The sequence below is a fragment of the Ptychodera flava genome, chromosome 1 (genome assembly GCF_041260155.1).
Source record: "Ptychodera flava strain L36383 chromosome 1, AS_Pfla_20210202, whole genome shotgun sequence".
Taxonomy (NCBI): Eukaryota; Metazoa; Hemichordata; class Enteropneusta; family Ptychoderidae; genus Ptychodera; species Ptychodera flava.
The window spans coordinates 54,247,910-54,270,452 of record NC_091928.1 but is presented as its reverse complement, the minus strand read 5'-3'; positions in this window follow the sequence as shown (position 1 = coordinate 54,270,452).

Sequence of the window (22,543 nt, the reverse complement as noted above, 5' to 3'; positions counted from 1 at the left end):
GTACAAATGTGCAAAAGGTAAGGTTACTGTTTCAAGTAAATACCGATTCATGAGAAATTCAAAGAATTAAAAGGAATGACAGCAGAGCAGTGATATTTTATGCGATTTCATGCAAGGTACCATGGGAAAATTTAAGGCAAGAGGGTGGATTCCCATGATCACTAATTTCACGCAGAATCCATTGAAATCCTGCACAGGATTATTCAGGAGACAGTCTTATGGAATCCATTAAAATGCTGTAATGGATTCTGCTGTGGATTCTAAAAGTGTTCCGTATATAGAAGAATCCATAATTGGATACCTTAGGATTCCCTGAGTACCCACAATGGATATCTCTGGATTCCCTTGGATTCTGATTGAATCCACGGAGGAATCCACAACAATGCTTAATGGATTCAGGCTTTTTCACATAGTGTTAATCATCACATGCAAATGAAGTAGACGACCCTGGACGACACTTTTTACAGAAACAACATCAATATTTTTGTTGCGTGGAAACAGCACTGCAACCCCAGCAGAATTACTAGTACCATGTGAGAAATAATGGGTGATTATGGCTTTGCTATAATCATTGTTAACGTCTGGGAGGACACGGGGAGGAGGGTTTAGACCTTGACATATGTGGGTCACCATGCGCCACCTACTACCACTAGCTGGATGCACTTATGACGTAACCTATCTACCAACTGCCCTTCACCGTTATCTAAACAATTTGCGTCACCCTCTCCACGTCACTATCCATGCGCATATCAGTGTGAGCAAAGCTATAGCTCGTCCATTTCAACTTCTGCCACGCTCAAGTTCACACCACAAAATCCACCATGCCAAAAATGAAGAAGAGCAGGGGCCGCGCCCGAGCGGCCACCCGTACACAGACGAGGTCGAAGAGACGCCCAGCGCACCTCGACGAACAGCTACTCCAGCCAGTACCGATGGAAACCACACCAACCAACCCTGCCGGCGTCGTGCCGACTACAACCACAGCGGCAGCCGACCCAGGCATACCAGACCACGTCGCCAAACTAATAGAAACCAGCATTGCAAGCGCCATTGACTCAATCCGACGCGAACTACGGCAACCAACTACCAACACTACCCCACCGCCCGACCTGCAAGTCCAGCCAACTGATACAGCCGTTGGTGCACTATCACCCGCTTCAGTCATCGCCGCAGGACTGACGACGCTCGCCGCTCCATCCTGCTCGTGGTTACTCAAGTCCACCCAGGTATTCATCCCGCTAATCCCGCTAATGGATATCAACCCGCCATTATAGCTGCCCCACCCGACTCGACCACCGCTGCCGGCGCTACGCACATCCGGGACTACCCTACCGATGGTGGCGCACCTCATAACAACAATCCGGGCAATATGGCTGCGCCCTACGTTCAACCCGTCCAGCGAGCTGGCCTCAACGCACCGCCATGGCGCCCACCTCCTAGAGCCGGGCCAACTGGCAAATCTCCTGCAGCAATACCCCCAGCCGACCTACTACTGCCATACGTCGACCAACCAACACTCAACGCCTTGGCTAACCTCGGTAAATTCATCGAACTTGGTGACTTGCATCCTGATGCCCTAGCTCCCAACTCAACCCAGGCTACCAAGACACAAGTAGCTTTCGATCCGGACAACCTCGGCGTCGCCACATTCACAACCGAGGTGAAGCGGAAAATTATCGACAACTTTGACACCTGGCTACAGTGCTTCCTCGTCTTTTTCTCATATCGAACATTCTACTACCCACATCTAGCGATCCCCATGGCCACCTACCTTCGTTTCCTCGCCTCCAAAGCTGCCGCCTACAAGCCGGAGGCCTGGCTCGCGAACGACAAATTCTTCCGCCTGAACGCTGCCCGCTACCCAGACAGGGCCAACTGGAGCAAACCAAACCCAGACCTCAATTTCCAGCACTTCACAAACCAGCCACACCTCCTGCGTCCTTCCTGCTTCGCCTGTGGCCAACATGGTCATTTGAAGACTGACTGCCCAAACCACGCAGCAGCGACAGCAACCCATTCTACTGGGAGAACCCAGCGAACAAGAAACAGTATGACCAACCTCAGGTATGTCGATCTTTCAACCGAGGCTCATGCAAGACCCCCTGCCACTATGGCAGGCTACACAAGTGCTCTGTGTGTAACGCGACCGACCATAATGCTCTGCACCACCACCAAAGCAACTATCAAGAGACCCCTCAGCCCTTCCAAGGGAGCGACCAGCCACACAGTGACAATCGCAATGCTACAGCCGACAACGCCAATCAACCTCACTAAACTCAGCTGGCCTGCACGACCCGTACTAGTCGCCGGTTTAATTTGGGGGGCATAGCTTCTGCAGTGACGCCGCCACAACCACTGCAGAAGCCAGCCTACCTGACTGGCTCACAAAGACACTGAGCAGATGGAGGAGCGACGCGTACCGATCTACATCAAGACACCACGGGAGACCCTCTACGTAACACTCGTACTAAGGTACTCGTGGCTGGCTAACATTTGACACAGGACTATAGAGACATGAAACACTAAGAACAATGAACATATACTATGAGACAATTCCCAGTGGCGCATGGTCACCAGGGGGGGGGGGGGGGGGGGGCGTGTTACTGCCGCACCGCAGTCATACATGCCCGCGGTTTGGCCATAATTTGGGGGGTACTGTCATGGGTCTGCTGCGGGCGGCCGGTAACACGTTGCCCGATGCACGGTAGCCAGAGCCCGGTACCGCCATTCAGGCGGCTATGACGCCTCGTCGCCCCTGCCATGGCAGTGCATGCATAACCCCGGATTTAGGCCAAACACTTGTCTCCGTGTCATTCCTTTGCGTTAATGGGTGATTATGGCTTTGCTATAATCATTGTTAACGTCTGGGAGGACACGGGGAGAAGGGTTTAGACCTTGACATATGTGGGTCACCATGCGCCACCTACTACCACTAGCTGGATGCACTTATGACGTAACCTATCTACCAACTGCCCCCTTCACCGTTATCTAAACAATTTGCGTCACCCTCTCCACGTCACTATCCATGCGCATATCAGTGTGAGCAAAGCTATAGCTCGTCCATTTCAACTTCTGCCACGCTCAAGTTCACACCACAAAATCCCCGCCCACCCTCCGCAAAAGAAAAAATAAATAAATAAATAAATAAATAAAGCCTCGCTGCAGGCTAGCAGCTCACAATAAAAGATATTGTACGTCTTTATACTGCTTACTTTATACAATAAAGTTCCAGGGGGGTACTGTCATGGGTCTGCTGCGGGCGGCCGGTAACACGTTGCCCGATGCACGGTAGCCAGAGCCCGGTACCGCCATTCAGGCGGCTATGACGCCTCGTCGCCCCTGCCATGGCAGTGCATGCATAACCCCGGATTTAGGCCAAACACTTGTCTCCGTGTCATTCCTTTGGCGTTAACTAGGCGCGCGCCAAACTACTTGCCACTGCGCCTGATTAGCCACTGTAGAATGGGTTTCTTGTAAAAAATAAAAATCAGCAAAATGATTGGACTTCAACGAAGACAAAATGTTATACCGTTTCAAAGAATCACGGCAACCATTTACGTTCCAAGAAATGAAACTTGCCATCACTAGACAAGCAAAAACAAGAACGATTTTACTTCCCATGTTTCGTAATAGCCAAGCTTTTACATTGTCTAACATGTTGTTGTAACTTTGCCACAAGTTTATGGATACGAACTTTTTGTTGACTAGTGACAATATCTGACCTGCGTAAGTTAGCAAATGACTTTATGAGAACCTTAAAATCTGAGCAGTAATCTTTACATTTTTCTATCATATTTTTAGAGCCTTTAATGTCTTCTAAAAACTCAAGCAAATTAGACGGCTTGATTTGTAGCTTTTCTTGAAATTATGATAAGTCAGACATTTCAGACGCAACAGACTCATTGTCATGATCAGACATTTCGCTGAGAACATCAAGGAGTTTGATGTTTTCACTCCTGACCAAATAAGCTGATTTTGAGAAGCTTTTCTTGGAGACTGTGACTGAGAAATAAACAAATCCTGAGACTCATTAACATTGATATCTGAAAAAGGAGTCTCGGGAAACTCAAGTGATTGAGACTCAATAAGTGAAGATGATGACGAAGAAGGGGGGTCGAATGATAAAACGGGAGTAGAGGGGAGCGGAGAATACGAAGGCGAAGCAGGGGTTCGTACCCTGTCTTCATCGGCATGGACGTTAACGTTTGCAGCAGAGTTAACACCTTTTTCTAAGTTCTCTTGAGCGTCAGTGGGTTGACTGTTTTTACTGGTGAGAGGTCTTTGATCAACAGAATTTTCATCAACAGATGTGACTTTGTGAGCTGACTCTGATTGTGCCTCATTGTTTTCGACAAAGCGAGTTGACGTTGAGGCGTTACTTGAAGTTGAGGTGTTAATTTCTGTGGTATTGATATGCTGATTAACACCTTCATTTGCATTTGCTTCACTTTCAACAACATCCATTAAACCTGAGTTTTCATCCACACCATTATTGTCTTTTTGAACATTTCAGTGTCATTATCGTTGTTTTCTGAAGATCTATAGTTTGGACAACGTTTACGGATATGACCTTTTAGTCCACAATGAAAACACGCAGTTCATCTACAGAAACGTAAACGGAATAAAAACGGTCATCATATTTGATCTGAATTACACCACTGATGTTCTCATTGTGTAACAAAACATGAACTTGTCGTCTAAACGACTTCACATGTTTCAGCGAAGCATTTTTACAACCAAGAGGGATTGCTCTTAAATGTCCAACAACTCTACCAAGTTTCCATAAATGTTCCTCCAAAACTTCATCAGGAATGAAAGGAGGAACATTTGACAGAATTAATTTTGAGGCCGGTTTCACCATGTGTTCCACATCGACTAATTCATCAAACAAAGCAAACTTCGATTCAACAATGCTTTCAACATTACCGAGTGTTGCTAAGAACACAACAACGGACTTATTCATTCTAGATGCAGCAATAACATTTTCACTTCCGACTTTCTTTGCAATCTCTTCAACATAGCTTTCAACGGGAACACCTTCAATATTAGTACACCTGACAGCATGCTTGCGTGTCAGATTCCGAAATGGCTTGTCCTCCCGGGCGGCCATATTGCCGACCACGGGTTAACAAATGACAAAAAATAAAATCGAAGGAAATCCGCCTTGTCGAAGATGAAACCGGACCGGAAACAAGACCCCAAAGAACTTAACACTACTCACAACATAAACAGATGACAATTGACGAAGGATGGCACTTCTCACTGGTAGAAAATCAAAACAAGTAGGAGCCCTTCTTCTGTACGTCTATCCAATATGGCGGAAGAAGAAGAAGTGATCCAGAGTAAATACAATAGGGGACAAGCCCCATAGGGCTTTGTCCCCTAAAAACAGAACGATTACAAGAGGGTTTCGCACCCATGGTGTGGAAACCCTAATAAAGTGGACTATTTCTGTAACTCTTTTTTGTCACAAATTGTGAAAAAACTTCACAAAATACAAAATTGAAGTATTTCTCTGAAGAGAATAACTTTTTGTGACATGTGTTGACAAAGGAGGAAATCTTTGATAGCCCACTTAAAGTCGACTTAATTCTTGCAAAAATATGTAATTGAAGATTTCACCATAATTGAACATATTAAATTGAGAACTTCCGTTTATACATGTCTACTAAATATCAAAGCTATCAGACAAGTAGTACTGTATTTAAGAAAGAAATTTTGTTGAAAATGTGAAAATTCACCCCAAAAATACAAAATTGCAGATTTCATTCTAATTTCAATATATATTATATGAAGATTACCTCTCAGAATCTATACCGGTATGTCAGATATCAAAGCAATCAAGCGGGAAGTTTTTGAGTATCACATTTTTGACCGAAAATGACAAAAATTGCCCCTAAAATTACTTAATTGCAGATTTTATCAGAATGAATACATCACATTTTGATCAACCCCACAAATATCAAAGCTATCACTTTTTTGGCAGGTATCGCAAGCTGGTAGATAATACAGCATCTCTCTTTGACAAATGATCGCTGATGGCATCCGACATTCGACCATAGTTGGTGACCACTACCTATTTAACTTAAAGATTGATATATGGCGGGTGCCACATGTGAGGCAGGATGTGCTTACTATTTCAGGAGTGTCTAACTATTTTCGAAACACCTGATATCACCTTTTGGCCTTTTGGCCAGAGGTCCATATATCTTTCTTTCATGAATTGGACTTGTTGTGTGACCGGTGCTTTATTGTTTGTTCTGTTCTGTTTTGTGTCTATGTTTATTAGTCCCCACGGATGAAGTCCGGGGGGGACTTATAGATTGGGTCATGTCCGTGCGTGCGTGCTTGCGTGCGTGCGTGCGTCAATCCGTCTGTCCGTTCATGCAGATATCTCAGACATGCCCTGGTCAATTTCTTTCAACTTTGCACAAGGATAGTACCCTACCCCATACAGATGCACGTCGATTTGTTTCACAATGCGATCAAATTTGGCTGTGTTAGAGGACTTTTTAGTTTCCACCTCCATAGACTCTCATGTATAAGGCAGCTGTCCACAGACTCCCATGTATAAGGCAGTCCATAGACTCCCATGTATAAGGCAGTCCATAGACTCCCATGTATAAGGCAGTCCATAGACTCCCATGTATAAGTCAGCTCTGCATAGAATCCAATGTATAAGGCCAAGTGAAATAAGAATTTAGTTTCTCATCGTATTCATATAGCAAAAAGGATGGGGTGACACAGTTTTAACCCCATGGATGAAGTCCAGGGGGCTTATAGATTGGGTCATGTCCCTCCATTCACGATGATATCTCAGATATTTTGACAAAATGTCACGTGACCTCGGTGACCTTTGACCTCAAATACACATATTTGTCCATAACTCAGTAACCACAAGTGCTACAACCTTCATAAATGGTATGATGGGACACCTTATGACGCCACATATTGTACCTCATTAATTATGCACATATCTAATTTTGAGCAAGCCAATAGAGCTAGAGGTCTGATTTTGGTATATAGGGATAACTAGGCAAAACATTTTTTTTTTTGACAAATTGTCATGTGACCTCAGTGACCTTTGACCTCAAATATACATATTTGTCCATAACTCAGTAACCACAAGTGCTACACCCTTCATGTATGGTATGATGGGACACCTTATGACGCTACATATTGTACCTCATTAATTATATGCATATCTAATTTTGAGCAAGCCAATAGAGCTAGAGGTCTGATTTTTGGTATATAGGGATAACTTAGCAATACAATTTTTTTGACAAGATGTCACGTGACCTCAATGACCTTTGACCTGAAATATACATATAAGTCCATAACTCAGTAACCACAAGTGGTACACCTTCATATTTGGTATGATGGAAGACCTAATGATTCCACATACTGAACCTCATTAATTATGCACATATCTAATTCTGAGCAAGCCAATAGAGCTGGATGTCTGATTTTTCATATATAGGGATAACTATAGAATAGAAATTTTTTGATCAAATGTCATGTGACCTCTATGACCTTTACCTAAAATATATGTTTTGTCAATAAATAAGTAACCACAAGTGAAATGTCCTTTATATTTAGTAGGATGGGCGACCTTATGACAACACACACTTTACCTCATTGATTATGCACATATCTAATTCTGGGCAAGCGAATCGAGCTAGATGTCTGATTTGTGGCATATAAGGATTAATTAGCAATATATTTTTTTTTTCAAAATGTCACGTGACCTCAATGACTTTTTACCTTGATTATACCTATACAGTGTTCTCCACAAATAAAAAAATTAAGTGGGTGGCTAATTTGCATAATCATTTGCATAATATTAACATAATCATTTGCATAATATTTACATATATTTTGTGTTCACCAAAAATTGACAAAACAGTGTACTCATGGAGCAGAGCCCCTCCACTGATTTTTTCAAAATTCAGTACATCCTCACTAAGTTGCATAAGCTCCTACCCTTGTTTACTCAAATAAAGAAAGGTTAGGAGAGTAAAATATACCGTTAAAGTTGGTAAAACTGCTCAGATCAAAGAAACTATTAAAAGATGTAAAACAATGAGATATCGAAGTTCCCGTGACAGCATCGCTAGGAAAATACTACGTTTTTCAGTACGTTTACCAGGGTTCTCTGACAATGAGCACCCCCGGTACCAAAATAGAAGAGTCCCTCTCTGATGTCATATCCGCCATTGTTTACGGCATATTTTCATTCACGCCCGCGATCTGGGATTTTATTCTCTTCACATGCATTTTCATTTGTTTAAAGCAAGTAACGCTCCATCTGTTAAGAGTTTTTACCGCTGACTATAACAATTTTCATTGCTATGTTGCTGTTTTCACAAGATGCTGACCGTTCGATCTTTGAAAGTTGAGTTGCTTTTACGTGCAGCCAACGCATGCCGGTGCAGTGACAGACAGTTCCGTAAGCTATGCTACGCTGTTGATCGGCAGCATACATGTCTTCGTTCCACGTTTACTTTTTATTTCAAGATGTGAGTCAAACAGAAATTTCACCAAATTGCCACTTCTGTATCTAGGCATTGTGTAATCAGTTGATTTCAAATTTTCGTCAAGTAAGAGCAGAAATCGTCGCTGACTTTTGCTGTCTTTTGACAATGGTTTTATATCAATTTTTCTGTCCTTTACAATTTCTTTGGATGGGTTGGTGGAGTCAAGGGTTGAGCAATAGCGTCGCGGGCCGCGACGCTGTTTTGGGCTGGGAGAACCCTGAATTTGAGGGTGTTAAAAGAATGTGTACTTTCTTGGGGGAAATTCGGCAGAATCAATCGAGACAACACTTGGATCTTGATGCGACCGCACAGTTTATTGTGTCACCGTCCGGGTGGCGGGACGGTGATTGTGTGAATGGGTTGACAAGTCGGTCGAGCTTCTCTCGCGGTCTTTCTTCCGCTATGGTCGTCGTGACACATCTTGACGAGGTATTAAAATGACAAATTCCACACATACAACAACAACAGCAAAATGTGCCTTATTGATTTAAATTAACACCTTATTGAAATTAAATACAGAAACAAACAAAAGCACGGCATAAAAACATTGCCATGAACCAAACCCGCCACCCAGAACAAAGGCTGACGGTGGCTTTCAAGAGCATGGGCGGCCGAAAATTAAACTGGGCGGCGTAGATTTTATCTGGGCGGCCGTGAAATTAAAGTGGGCGCACCGCCCACTTAAAAGGCGCCGTGGAGAACACTGATATATATGCATAGCTCAGTACCACAAGTTCTATACCCTCCAATTTGATAGGATATTAGACCTTAAGATGTCACATTTTGGATATCATTTATTATGCACATATGTATTTCTTGGCTGGCCAATACAGCTAGAGGTCTGATCTATTTTCCGATTTAGAACCATAACTTAGACATGCCTCATGTGTTTCAAATTGGGAAAAACAACATAGACCTATGTGCCCATAGATCTCAACATATACACTCCAGTGATACTTCTTAAAGACCACATTTACCTGCCCCATCAAGACTAATACTCCCCTATTTCAAGTGGGGACTATGTCATTGTCAATGACTTGTAACTAGTGTATTAAAATTTCGACCTTAGTGTTATAGATTATGGATAGGTATGATTACTTTACTCTGCATTTGTATATGTTCTCACTTGAAGGCATGAGTGCAACAGATATCCTAATATTTATTCATATTTTGTTTCCCAAATCTACCTAACTTGTTTTAACCTTTGACCTTACAGGAACTTGGTCCAGGAGAACTCTGACGAGAGAAACAGGACATCTGTTCAAAGACCCAACAGGCATGGCCTTTCACAATGATAAATTGTTGGTGTGTGACTATGGTAACAATGTTGTACAGATACTGAATCAAGACTACACATGTGAAAAGCAGTTGGGCAGTTTCAGTGGTCATTTTGCTGAGCCATTTAAGCCATGCTCCATAGCTGTCTCTCAGGACAACCTCTTCTTTGTCCTTGATTACAAAAATCTGCAAATGTTGTTTGTGACCAAAATAATCAAATTATCAGAATAATTACTCTACCTAGAGACTCCATTACCTATTGTATAGCCATTGTACAGAGCTTTGTTTTAGTCACCGAGGTCAAGGGTCAGCGTGTTCTGAAGTACAACCAGAATGGGCAGTATATTACACAGGTTGGTGCTCAAGGTGATGACCAAGTACAATTCAACAACCCCTACTATATCGCTGTCAACAGTAGGGATATCATCATGGTTTCTGACTGTGATAATCACTGCATCAAGTGTTTTGATACTGATTTCAATTATCTGTACCAATACGGTCAGGTCAGTCACGGCAAAAGTCAGTTGTGCGGCCCACGCAGTATTGCCATTGATGGCGCTGATAATGTGTATGTTTGTGATGCCGGCAATAAAAGGATTTCGATTTGGAGTAGAGATGGAACATGGAGACATCATCTATTCCAACATGAAGGGATCAAGCCCAGGTTCATGGCAATGACTGCCAAGGGTGATAGAATCTCTGTTAGAGAATGGAACAGCAATGAAATCATAGTGTTTTCTAAGTAGACAGATATACCAAGAAACAACAAAATGTCAAATACCCAAATTTCATCAAAATATTGAAATTTGTTCAAAAGTTTTGCTGCACTGATTTTAATTGTCACTCAAGCATGATGGCATTTGGACTGAAAGTTACATGACACTTGGAAATCGATAATCGATTATTACTCAATTTATAGGTGGTATTTATAGAAAAATTTTTGTATGTTGATGTCGCTTATCACTAGAAAATGAAGAACATAAATTTGCTTTTGGTACATTTTCAGAAAAAAATTGAGGAACTTTGATATGAAGAATCTGACAGTCAAAGTTGAGTGACATATAGAACTGTAGACTTTCTATAATTCATCATGATTAGTATTCTCGAAGATTCCTCTTCAAAGTCTACCATGTGTCCTATGTGTAGACAAATTCATAGGCTAGTTGTGAAAATTCTGAAACCATAGTTTTAAGGACATATTCTTCTCATTTCTTATTTATTAACGATTTGAAAATCATGAAAGATTGAGAGGAGATAACATTTTTTTAAAATTCCACTGATTGTGTCTTCAACCATAAAGAATAATGATGAAGAGTGGGGAGACTAGTTGCACCTGTTTTATGCAAAACAAGTCATTGTTGATGACACAGTCCCCACTTGTTAATGGGTACTTTGATTACAGGTCCTCAGAGAGGATAGAGTCCTCTTCATTAGGTCTGTGATAAAAACACTTTTGAATAAATTCGCTTGATACATGTCTGAGTTATGGTTCAGGACATAAAAAATCGTAATAGAATGGCCACACGGTGGCCATATTTGATTGTATCACAAAACAAATTAACGTGCATATGTATGATATTGGTCAATCTCCTTGTACCAACTATGAATAAATTCGCTTGATACATGTCTGAGAACCTGGATACAGAGCAATGTGAGGTGCACAAATACATGGCTAGGAAGTGTTTCTCTTGGATGCATGTCAGAATGCAAAATTGAAACAATATGCTTCCTCATTACATTTCATTGAACTTGGGGCTACCTGTAATATATGCAAGACATCACAAAATGGAGCAATGAGGAGAATAGAGCTTTGCTCAGGGGCACAACACCATGCTTGAGCCTCGAACTCACCACCCCTACCAGTGAGTCCGTTACTCTGGACCTTCCGGGTCTCGAACCCACCGTACCCCAGTAGTGAGTAAGATAACATAACCACTGCCTCACGGTGCCCCTCGAGACCACAATACTTGCAAGGCATAAAATGACATCAAAATCATAACACGCAAAATATAACTGATTTCAATTCCATGCTGGAGTGCAAAAGAGTGTAGTGGAGGGTGGTAGAGGTTGCACTCGGATGACTATAAATATGACATCAAATCGATTCCTGCAATCATTATCATTCAAGAAAAGTCAATAATCAGGTCCAAGAAAGAAAGAAACAACAACAATAACAACAAACACACTTACAAAATCAAAGTCCAATCTCGAACCACTTGCTAAGCAGTGGTACCAGTTGTCCAATATGTGTAAGCGTACCCTGCTAGCATGCTTCACCCGTACCCGTCAAGATTGAACTGAAGTGACAAAATAGTTTTACAATAATTCAGCTAGTTGCCAAATTACTGTTGTGAGTCAGTGCCAGGAATATGTTGACATCGGTATCGGATAATACTGCAAAACAAGAAGATGTAGTCATATGTTTGAAATATCATTCAACAAACAAAATATTCATTTTTAGAACTCATTTAAGCTGTTTGTTCTCCATGTTCTATGTATTTTTTTCTATATCATAATGCTTGTGGTTGCATTGATACTGTTTTGAGTATTTTTAAAATACTTATTCAAAAGTGGAAAAATCTTTTTTCGATATAAATATGACAATATTTCAGTAAATCACTTTTACTATCTCTTCCGATATCAATTTTGTGTTTTATATGCAAATACTTTTCATTTGATATATCGCTTGATAGTTTAAAGATATGTTTAGAATAGTTATGAATTTTCAAATTTTATATTGCATTTATGTAAATTGCGTACCCATGTGAATTATCCAAATTAGGGGTTACGGCCGTATTTGACAGCTCAACATTGTCAATTTTCTTGAAGTAGAGGTAAAAAGCTTTCAAATGACGTATGACGTGGCTGTATGATGTAGCTGTATGTGTAATTTTTTAAAGTATTGTTATTCAAAAAGGGAAGATATTTTTTCAATATAAATATGAAAATATTTCAGTGATTATTAATTAAAATACGTCTTTGGATATCCATGTTGTGTTTTGCAAATACCTTTCATTTGATATATCACTCGATAGTTTAAAAGTATGTTTAGAGTAGTCAACAATAAATTTCTAATTTTATATCGCATTTGTGCAAATTGGGTACTCTTATGAATTATGCAAATAAGGGACTATGGCTGTACTTGGCAGTTTAAAATTGTCCATTTCCTTAAAGTAGAGATAATAAGCTTTCAAATGGCATATTATGTGGCTGTATGATGTGGCTACATGCATTAAAATTTTGAAAAATTATTAATATATAGCGGAAAATATGTTTTTCAATATAAATATGAAAATATTTCGGAGAAATTAATTTCATACTTCTTTCGATATCAATGTCGTATACTACCAAGACTGAATTAACCAGTCTAATACATTCTAAAAATTGTAAAATCTTCTATTTTCTTATATTTATACAGAGAAAAAAACTATTTTCTATATTGATTCAAAAGAATCTTATTTTTGATATGAAATTACTTAAGTTTGATAGTTGTACAATGGTGTCAGTCAATAAAGGAAAATGATTATGTTGTCATTAATGTATGGTTTACCATTTATTACATATATATATATATATATATATATATATATATATATATATATATATATATATATATATATATATATATATAGATAGATAGATATATGGGCCTAGGCACATAGACAGATAGACAGACAGACAGACAGACAGATAGATAGATAGATAGATAGATAGATAGATAGATAGATAGATAGATAGATAGATAGATAGATAGATAGATACATAGATACATAGATACATAGATACATACATACATACATACATACATACATACATACATACATACATACATACATACGTACAAACATACATACATATGTTGTTACATGTCTCGAATTATTGCTATAATTGCACGCATAATACACAGACAATGAAATAAAAGGGGAAGAAATCTGATGTATGCGAAGGCAACGCAAAATCCAAGGGGCAACTGTGTTTTTTACTTTGGCCACCCATTGCACTGTAATCGTGTAATTTCTTCCAAGAACGTACCTACTTTGAAAAGCGCTATCACAGTGTCCCAGTTTTTGTCTCTATCGAGTCCCTATGGCACCCTATCCGTCATTCAGTCCGACCTTTGACCCAGCATTCACTGAACCATATAGCTTCAGAACAATAGCACGACCCTAATGACACTGTTTAGAACATGTTTTATATAATCTAGTAATTTTATGAAGAAAAGGATAATTTTGACTTGTAATGTAGCATGATATACAAATTTGTAATCGAATTGAGGAGAAAAGTTTAGCATAACATAAGTTTAAGTTATGCAAACAATGTGGGGTATTCAGAACTATTTTCGTTTTGTCAGTTTCCAGTTAAACTTTAAACACAATGTAGGGGTATTTCAGGGTAATTGCAGGATTTCAATTGAAACGTCTACTAGTAGCTGACATACAAGTACGTGTTAGTTCTCATCGTTCGTCGTTTCGTAGTTCCATTATTTTTGAAGAAGAAATGGCAGCTTAGTCTGCTAATTGTTCAAGTTCACGTATTGTCCTGATAACAGGAAGGGTGATAAGGAGCATTGAACCATAAACCCTCGAGGGTCTATGATTGAACTGACCGTTGTATATTTCTGACACGCGGAACTGGTTTTACAATAGTGTTTATCGGCAACAAATATGCACGACAAAAAGGACGGCAAACACTTGACGGTAACGCGAGTCGTCACCGTTCTAATCGTAGTCTCATTTATTGTTTACTCTATTATTGCCATACTAGTGTACAACTAGTTCCAAGATGAACTTCAAAATCTGCAGGTGACTTTAGAGAAGCTGAAAACAGAATCGGAACCCTCCGCGCAGCAGCAAGCACCATCAACGTCCATGTATTGTAACTGCGGCGACGGCGACGATTCCGTCAATGGCTTCAATTGAACTAGTACTGCAGGTAGAATCACCGGGAATTTGGTAACGAATCAGACTTTGCTGAGGTGTTGTTCAGCAAACCAAGAAACTTTAGAAAAGGTAGTATAATTTCGGTTTTTCTTCCTTTTCTATTGAAAACAATATATTTATGTATTACAATCGATACATGTCAGGCCGCCAAATACTTCGGGGACGTACCGTGTGATACACAAACAGGTTTTGGTGGTCTGACGTCACATTGTAGGTCAGTGCGTGCGCAATACTACGAAATCGCGAACATCAAAGTTTAAACGAATTTCGCCAACTATTGTTCTATAACGGGAAAAAATAAAGAATTAAAATCTTCACATTTGCTCTTCGGCGAAACCACAAACAAATGGTAGTGATCGAGAATCAAAAGTAGGGAATTATTATCAATGTGTCATAATCTGTGGCAGGTTGTTTGATCTCTGTCGATTGTACTGATATTGTTTTGTAGTTTTTAGCGGAACTTTAAACGATGGAATCAATTCTTAGTATGATTGTACAATGTAATAGCTGAGGTATGCGACTGCTTCAAATATATAGTTCAGAGAGAGAGAGAGAGAGAGAGAGAGAGAGAGAGAGAGAGAGAATGAAAATCTGTTCATTGCATAAAAGGTATTTTCTATTTTTGTAGATAAAAATGTTCCGTAATAAACATTGCTAGTGTCTTGGATATCTGCAAAACTGACTTCACTTTCAGAATCACATGATGTAATTTTCAACTTATAAAAGCTGGCTGATAAACATAAGAGCCAAAAGGACATTTTTCTAGACATATCAGCAATAACATCCACTTTAAACTGTTAAATGTGCCACAGGAAAGGAGTTGGAAACTTTACTACGTTTTATTTTACACCAATGGATAGTTCTCAGTCCGACTCTACATGTAGAGACTTACTGCGCTGAAATGTCTGACTTTTCGAAATGCCTAAATTTTCCGGGTTGGATGCGTAAACTTTAACAAGTGATCAATAATTGAAGTATTACTGTACGATAAGTAGGAAACAGTCACGCCGCCACAAAGCACTGAATTCTTGAAGTTGTTCAAACATGGAAGAAAGAACAAAAATTCATAGCAAAACAGCTCCTGTGTTTTCGTATCCTGATTTAACAACATTTAGTCGTCACCTGCCGTAGTCGTGTCACCTTCGTCATGATTGTAATGTTAAATAAATTCAAGCAATAAACAGCCAGTAGAACTTAATCCGTTGATCACGTCCAATTCTACGGATTAGTGAGCTAAAAGAGCCAAGGCCGTTGATAATCGTTTAAGGGTGTACGGATCAATATGACAGAGAAGTATAGTGTAGATTTACATTCGAATTGCTCAAAAGTCATTGCCATGTTGGCAACGTATTGTCTGTGAATTTTGTATCGACTTTCCTGTGTACCGTCATTAATTCAAACGTTATTGACAGCAAACATCACCTGTAAACAAGAAAGTCGCGCTGTGGAATTATTTTAACCATACCAAAACTTTGATTATATTGTAGGTTTGTCAATTTCAATGAATTTTGTGACGTCACCCCCATATTTTTACTGATAATCTATCAGATTTTTACATCAACGAATTCACCGGCGTCGCACAAAACCACACAATAAAAGCAATAATGTACCCCCTCGTGCCCATGACGGAGAGCAAATTTCGCTTTCATCCGTTATGGGTGGGAGAGGGTACAGACGGCCAAGTTTATCGATGCTAAAATGACATGTGTTGATATTGATGTATTTTTCATTCAGTTCCGTTTGTAATAACTTTCTTCCTACGAGGCGATCGACTTACTTTATTACACAACACCGAAGAACACATCAACTTACCATGGTGATTGAACTGATGGAATTTCTATCAATTTTACCAGAAGGAAAACACTTGACTCCAGGTCAAGTTGTGAGATTGGTGGAGGCCATCTCAAGACAAAACAGAAGTCAGATAACATTATCTTCGGGTATTGGAAATGTAATCCCCATGGCAACTCACATGACTGGTTCGTTTGATTGCTTTGAGTACAGTAAGTATGATGCGGTCGGTTTATAGCTATGCATCTGTGTAAGTGGCTTTTTGTGACAGACGAAATCGAGAGGAAAATGGAGAATTAGACAGACAGGCGATTTGACAGATTAGGCAGAAATGAGTAAGAATAGATGGGTTATGCCAAGATAGGCTAGTCTGCAGTAGCAGAGAGACAGAAAATACAACCAATAGAAGGAGACATATAAGGATTGAAGAGAGTAGTACAAGAAGAGACAAAACAGAAAACGGATACAAAGCGAAAAAGAGATAACGGTGACGATGTTAATGAGAGAGAGAGAGAGAGAGAGAGAGAGAGAGAGAGAGAGAGAGAGAGGTAATATAAACATAGATATAAATGTAAAGAGGCGTTAACGTTTTAGAGTGTTTTGCCGTACTACTCTTCTATGCCTACCTTCATGACCTTTTACATGTAAGAAATACATTGGCTTTGCAACTTTACACAATATTGGACATACAAATCGCCATATTTCTGTTGCTGAGTAATTTAAGGATTGTACATGGTAACATGGACGAAGCCTTAAGTCATTTTATAAGCGAACATCTATGCAACGAATCTCGGGTTACAAGCAACCATACTTAAACTGCACCTGGGTAGTTTTAATTCATAGCTGCCATAAAGAGTAAAAATGTTGCCACCAATCAGACAAATTATTGAAGGTGACACACATTTCGAGAAGTCATGCATCGATATGATGATTGAAACCGACCTGATTGGGGGTTGTACGTTGCATTTTGTATTTTCAGTGAATCATTCGCTTCATCAGCGCTTCATGAAAAGGCAATGGCTGACATGTATCGATCTACAGTCTAAAAAACTAGTCATTTATTAACACATTTAGATCGATATCAACAAAGCAGAAAACACAACATTCGAAAATGTAGTGAAATTTTACTCAAAACTAAGAGAGTACGATATATTGATTTCAGTCAGAAGATTCAAGCATACAAAATAAAAATATCAATTTGAAACGTTAACACCGGAACAGCCAAACAAAAATGTGATGGAAGAAGGAACGTTTAGGATGAAGTCAAATGTAGATAAATTTTTGTTTAACTTTTCCTCGGGATGTTCGATTGTCGATGCTTAGTTTAAATCGTGCTTAGAATAACGTGATATCAGAAATTGGATGCATTCCTGACGACTATCGTCAGAGACTAGACTACTATGCTCATGCGCTAGATATTCACACATCGCCATAAGGCACTGAATGACATTTTTAGGTTTACAAAAGTTGCTGTTGCTCAAACATCCAAAGATTGTAAGATGCTTCGTTTAGTCATCTGAAACTCAGGACAACACACTAAATTTGTGAAAAAAGTACACAGCAACCGAAAGTGAAAGAATAACGTAATAACGTAACGAAAGAAAAGCTGTCTCAAACCAGTCTGTTAAATGTTTAATGTTCCATTGAGTAGTCCAGCTATTGTGAACACTGTCAGTGAGTTGAGAACTCGAACATCTCTCAGGATAATCGACAAAATTACAATAGCTGCCAGGGAAAATAGGAAAATAAGATTTTCGCTTGTGGGGGAGATGGTACTACTAGTAATTTAAACTCGGGTGAGTCTCCTGGTAGAATGCGCCTACTAAACAGATATTCAGAATCTGAAATTTTCCAATTCTTTTCTGATCTACCACTTATTGGGGCTAATTTTGAAGCTCTTGGCGTAAGTAAAGTTTTTACCGGCTTACCTTTGTGAGTCTAAAATTTTATTTTCCCCAATAGAGATAACACAGCGATGGCCGCCATTGTTAATTCGAAATATCGGTAAATATAAGGTGATTGTTTCTCGAGTAAAAAATTTGCCTGGTGACCCCCCGATTTTTGTTCTCAATTTTGAAACAGAATGATTGAAAGTTCGCTCATAGGAAATTTGAGCAAAGCTTTAATCTTTCATCGGAGACGTGAACTACCTTAAATAGTGTCTTGGCCTTCCTCATGACGGCATATACTATAAATAACTACGATCTTAGCAAAGTGAAAGTGAAAGAAATTCAAGAATATGCAGCATGCCGGACAGAGCTTTTGAAGAGAGTAAAAAATGAAACATCCGTATCTCCTTTGTCTCAGTAATATCAGAGAGAGTGTCAGTTTTTCACTTTTATTATGTCATGTTGAATGCAAATATTGAGAAACTTGCATTTCTCTTGTAATCTATCATCGACGTGCATCCCGTTAACGATCCTGTATGGCATTCCTTCATAGACTTGCTCTAAGTTTGTGGGCATATTAGATATCAAAAACAGAATAAATCGAAGGACTAAACTTCAGCAGACTGTCGCACTTTAGTATACTGTTGCGTAGATGGTGAGGTGAAGGCCTTGGCCAGCCATGTAACTCAGCTGCTGAGAAAAGCTAGGCGACTGGGGCCAATCTAAGTTCCTTACTACAAAGAAGCGATGTTTTTCGAACTGCAGCAGCGGAATGCCATCCACACAATGGATTCTCTTCTCTCACTCCGTTTTGTTATAGTTCGTGAATGATTTTTTCTTGCCCTTCAAGTAACCGCCGCCACATTTTGTTTTAACATCGTTTACATTCTTCCACTGTTTCACACAAGATTTTTCATTCTTAAATATTCAAAAGGACAGAACAGAACTGGTTTTGCTACCACTGAACGGATATGGGACTTTTCTCTCTGGGAGTTTTAGGTTTATGCTCTCATGTTCTTGAAACAGTTTTCAAAGACTTTGAATATTCAAAATGAAATTATCATATTATAGAATGAATTGCAGAATACACAAGCTTACATGATCTTTTTCTGAAGATAGATAAGATTTTTCACGTGAACATATGAAAGACAGATAATGGCCAAGACTATGTGCAGGTGTTCTTTAACGTCTAGTCTGTAATATGTTGCTTAATATGATAGTCTGCATTTGACTTCCAATGACATTGAAAGTTTCTCAGATCACAGGTTTGAGTGAATTAATACTCTGATATTGTTTTAATATTTTGTTTCATAAAGAATTGGAATTCTGGAAATATGTAGCTTTAGTTTGGTTGAACGACACGTTACATTAAGAACATACTTTGAAATCAATGCTGTGATATCACGTGGGACAAAATGTCGACATTGAGATGATACCCTTTTGCCGGGCAACTTTAAAAAGCGCGTCATCGTTAACTCTTTACGGCTTGACAACTGCTTAACATTGACGCTATTTCTGTATCTTTCGTGCTTTACTTTTGATGGGTATCTCCTTCAAGGTGAAATCATAGAATTGATCAAACACCATCATTCCAAGGGCATGTGGCTCAAAATTGGCCATTTGGACTCTTCCAATGGGATATCTCACCAAATAGTGCCAAATGACGAGTATCACATGGTTGTCCCAAAGTCTGGACTCTACCATGTCTACACAAAGGTGAGATGCGTCCCATTTTGAGAATCCTTCAATCAGCGAATATTTCAATTTAACAAATCGTATTGATAAAGAAAAAATATTGAAATATCATTTTATGGGCAAAATATCCGTTTGTACGGAAATTTGGGCATGCGCAAGTTGTGGAAGTTATTATTTTATCATCACTTTTCTGTTCAAAATTTTTAGCAGATCTAACTTTCTCGGTAATAAATTAATCCAAACACACCTTTGTGCTAGATCAGAGAAGAATTGTAAAAGTTCGAAATTCTGAATATCTGTCTATGGGGCGCATTCTAAATCAGCGTCTGTTCCTTATTCTGCTCGCTATAATAATGTAGAAATACCTAATATTTTACTTTCTAATATACAACCTGTCCATTTTTCACGTCAAACTCTTCTAATTTAGTGTTGACAAGTGTTCATTAGAAAAAAGCGACATTACACATTTGCGTTACGTTGTCAAGGTTTATAAATTAGAAGCTTAATATTTCAACATATTTTAAGGGAAAATTAGAAGTGTATTTTATAAAACAAACTAATAAAAAGTGTATCCAAAGTTTTGCATCCATTGTCCCTTTAATCAAGTTTGCATACTATGATTACAGGCTGGCTTTTCTTTCTGGATAGCAGAACCACTAGCAGTGCCCACCGAGCGGACGTCGACGAATATCTGCATCATACTGAGTCAAGTGTGTAAATTTCACTATGTTTTGCAAATGACGTTAATTATCAACCGTTGCTACATATTTCAGTGTGGGAGAGGCCCCTCTCAGTGACCAAATAAGACAAGACGCGATTTTAAATGTCTAGCGGTTTGGGGTATGATATGGCTTGTTAGTATGTCCCTTTCCCTTCGTCAGATTCTCCTTTACTGTTATAAAAGGCAGAGGATGGGTCAGTGTACCATGCAATTTCGTTTCAATTTATGGGCAGATTTTAGAATTTATAATAAACACGATTGGAACTAATTTGGGATAATTGGATGATGAAGTAATGTCGATTCAATCTTCAAATGTAACCTCATCTACTTTTCTTTTTCAGTTGCACATTTGTTTTTATGAGTATTTTGTAATATCGCAACATTCAGCAATACGGCACCTAACAGAAAATTTGAAAAATATGAAAATCAAATTTTCCGAAATTAGTTCCAATCGTGTTCATAGAAAGGGCTTCAAAGCCTGGAGAAAGATCTCACTCCAGGGTCTGTCTGTTTACTTCAATTACTTCAAATTTGTTGTTGAAATAATGGTTAAGTTCAGCGTGTCGTCTACTCTTCAACATTGGACTAATACATATTCTTCTTCTGTACTTGTTTCATCTTGCAGCTAACGGATACTCATCCTATCATAGTGACCTGATGAAAAGCGTTTAGAGCAGAAAGGGCGCCCTTGCCCATGTCAGCAGTTTCCGTTCTGGACTGTCCCAACTAAGAGAGGAAGACAAGATCTACATGAAGGCGTATCTATATCGAGTAGTGAAGTTCAGTTAGACTGCTGTCTGGAGTCAACCTACATGGGAATGTATCTTGTCAGTGTTGACCCAAGTGTGTACATATGATATTTTAATATGTTTGTATTATTGGCAGATAACTGTCATAACCCCAGGAGAGGAATATATACTGGTTGGACAATTGGAATAAATGACTTGAGAACTTATTTCAGACCAACAAAAATTTCTTTTCTGCTGGAGGCAGAATGGAAGGTTATGCCATATCTAATTCAAAACATCCTTCGGCAGGTTTACATTTGTGCAAGAGAATGACAAGAGAAAGGAATTTGTTTGGGAAGATTACTGCATTGTTCTGTGAAACAATTGCCTATTTCAAGTTCTTATTGATAAGGCAATTTAACAATTGCTGATCTTGTTCAAGGAAATCACTGAATAAATAAATGGTTAAAACATTAAATTTCAAACTCTCTTGGCCTTCTCATTGATTCTGTGTTTCACTTTTAACTCTTACCATGCCGACTATAATGCAGCATGTGCTCATGTTTTACTGAACAGAATAGAAAGAAACTCATGTCAGGGGTAATTTGAAGATCGACAATATGTAAGCACTGTGTACACTATATGCCCTTTGACCCCTTGACGACTTATTGCCCTGTATTGCTTTTTCTTGGTTTATCACCACAGGGAAATTGTGAGAAAGTAGAGATTTTCTCCATGACGTTAAATGGTTCCGTTGGTACTGTCGTGTATCTAGGCAACCATTACTTCTATCTCACACATGGTTAGCATCTGCTCTCTGTCAATCAATTGTACGCTGACGTATCACCCACGCATTGGAGTCTCACAAGCGCATTTGATATAAATTGGATTTTCCCTGGTCATACTTCCAATTATCATCATTCCACAAATTTTGCTGTCCTCGAAGTATTCGCTATCACCGACA